A 2,500-nucleotide genomic window follows, 5' to 3' on the forward strand; every position below is an offset into this window, starting at 1 on the left:
CCAGCCCCGGCTCTGCAGGACTCTACACCGATCATGCTCCTAAAAATAAACTCATGTCTTCCTAGAAAAAAGAAAGGAGAAAATGGAACACCATATAAACACGAGAATCAGAACTAGTAGGAAATGGACCTTTTCAATCATTTGCACGCGTCATCATGGTCCAAAATCTCCTCCCTGCATGTGCTCCTAAAATGTTCAATTCCGCTGCTCGTAGGGGAGGAAGAGATAAAGTCCGGCGTCTGGATCTCTCCGGTCACGACCAGAACAGAACACAACGCAAAAGCTCCGTCACGCCGTAGACTTCCGTTGGAAAGTTATATTAAGTTAACTTCCGCGTCTTTACAATTCCATCAAATGCTATTCATAATTAACTAGCTCTCTTTGAAATGTGTCGATAGAAGAGGGTCAAGATGATTTTGCGCCAAGACTCTTACTTAGAACATCTGAAAAAAACAATGAATTATTAACAGATTTCACTGGGCTTTCACATACGCAACCCCCCCCCCCCCCCCCGAGACGCAAACAAAGGGTTAATGGGGCAGTCGTTGGGAGAAACACTTTCATTTAACACTTTCATTATATAGGGCTCTTCTGGGTCCAGATGCTGACGTCGGTGGAAACTATTGCTTTATACACACAGAGTACCGGCCGCTCGGGGAATGTGAGGTTGTTGCTCTTGGAAACCGGTTAAATCAAAAACACACACAAGAGTGTCCGTGTGGTTATAAACATATGCACACGCAAGCTCGTCCACACACAAATGTGTTTGCAAACATACATACACAGTCAAAGAAAGACACACACGTCAAGGCCAGTGCCCTTATCGTTGGTGCGGTCCTACTGTCAACAAGCCCTCATACCCCCCCCCCTCTTTCTCTCTCCCTCCGTCTCCCTCCCTCTCCCCCTATTTGCCCATCATTCAGAAAAACAAAATGTGGAAAAACGAACACACTCGCCTCCAAAAAACTCTGATTTAATTAACCGATTAACAAACTACTATCTGGATTCCTAACAAACAGCAGTCAATATAATCAATGGGTATGGCATTACTGCAGTGCTTTTCCGCTCATCATAGTGACGACGACGGCATCTGTTTGGAAAGCCGTGGGAGCGGGGGAGGAAATAGTATAACTGCCCTACTTGGCGTAGTTTTGTGTGCCACCTTTACAGTGCAGTAGGGCTGACCCCCATTAGTCCAATAGTCGACTAATCGGTCGAAAGCAGCCGTAGTCGACTGCCAACCTCTTAGTCGAATACAAAAAATATATATTAAAAAAAATCATTCTTTCCAAAAGAAAAGAGGCCTAGAAGCGTGGCTAAAGCTAATGGCGTGCATACCAGCGAGGCTAACTGCCTAAGAAAACAGGCACAGAGGCACTGAAAGAGGATTTCACCCATCTAATGAACACACTAGACTAGACAAATATCAAGATGTATCCATCAGTGGACCAATTTTATGCTTTTGCAGAGGACAAGAAGCCTTCAGTCGACTCCTTCAGACATTAAGCACCCCCCACAGCCCAAATGGAATGATAAAAAAAAGAAAATAATAATAATATTATACTTTATAGTCGACTAACGGCACATTTCTGCCAATCATAGTCGACTATCCAAATCCTTAGTCGGGGACAGCCCTACAGAGTGCAGTAAAGAAAACGTCAACGTTCAAAAATGCATACTTCGTTATGTATGAGGAATGTAGGTTCTGGGCGTGCACTCTCGCTTGTGCACGCACACACACACACACACACACACACGTAGACGCAGACGCCCACTCAGTTCATCCACTGTGTGTAGGTCTGCTGGGACCGATGCTCAGGAAAAAATAAAAACACACTTTGGCTCAGAAACGGTCCCAGTGGCCCAGGGGCTGCCTCTGCTCTTCTCCTGCTGGTAGTAGTAACTCTGTGATGGCGCGTGTGTCATGTCATGTGTGTGGTGTGGCGAGTGTGTACGACGTGTGTCATTTGCATGCATGCGTGTGTGTGCGTGCGTGCGGGGCGCGTTTGCAGACTGTCCTCTCCCTCCAACAAAGAGACAGGGCACCGGTTAAATTAGCCGGTTTCATTCCATCAGTGTTCATCATTATTTCATGGACCCCTGAATATTTAATACATTCTGTGTGAGAGTATAAAAAAATAAAAAAAATAAAACTCGGCTGCCTTTTTGTACGCCTGTGTGTGTGTTTGTGAGCATCCGTTTGTGGCTTGTGTATATGCGTCTCTGTGTGTATGTGCAAGTCTGTAACGACCCACGTCTGTGTGCTTCTGTGTGTGTGTATGTATGCATCCGTGTGTGTGTGTGTGTCTGCGTCTGTGTGTTTGCGCGTGAGTGTGTCTGCGACTCGGCGTGCATTTGTGTGTTTTGCCTGTGTGTGTGTGTGAGATGGGACGTCATTAAGTATTAAGTGGGCTAGGGGGCTCAGAGATGAACGTCAGGGTCCTCCAGTATCCCAGCATGCTCCACCACTCCTCCTCTCGTCTTTCCAGGATAGGAGCCC

General features: G+C 46.2%; 1 protein-coding gene across 1 annotated transcript in view; it reads left to right on the forward strand.

Annotated features, from left to right (window-relative positions):
• Positions 1–2,500, forward strand: part of otomp (otolith matrix protein) — a gene marked incomplete at both ends in the record, with an annotated part of 29,083 nt that overhangs the window by 25,728 nt on the left and 855 nt on the right. The window lies entirely within an intron of this gene.

The sequence above is a fragment of the Notolepis coatsorum genome (assembly GCF_963971535.1).
Source record: "Notolepis coatsorum genome assembly, chromosome: 3".
Taxonomy (NCBI): Eukaryota; Metazoa; Chordata; class Actinopteri; order Aulopiformes; family Paralepididae; genus Notolepis; species Notolepis coatsorum.